This window comes from Wasmannia auropunctata, unplaced genomic scaffold (assembly GCF_000956235.1).
Source record: "Wasmannia auropunctata unplaced genomic scaffold, wasmannia.A_1.0 LD336076.1, whole genome shotgun sequence".
NCBI lineage: Eukaryota > Metazoa > Arthropoda > Insecta > Hymenoptera > Formicidae > Wasmannia > Wasmannia auropunctata.
The window spans coordinates 6,321,507-6,321,821 of NW_012026814.1; positions in this window are offsets into that span (position 1 = coordinate 6,321,507).

Here is a 315-nt window from a genome sequence, read left to right on the forward strand (position 1 = left end):
ACGTTATCTACATATCCGTGTTATCAAAATATTTACCAGAGATACTTAATAAATATATATGTATGTATTAAACAGAAATTTACATTCACTGAATAATTATTTAAATTTTATTAATTAATGTTAATAACTATTTTATGATAAAATCTTGTTAAATTTTTTTTTCGTAACTACAAAATATAATATAGTTATTGTTTGGATAATTTTTTTATAAAAATGTAAAAAACGTAAAAAAAATGTTTGCATACATTTAGTATTAGACCCTAATCACTTCTTAATCCAATACAGTTTTACATTATGAGATCGGAAGAGCACACG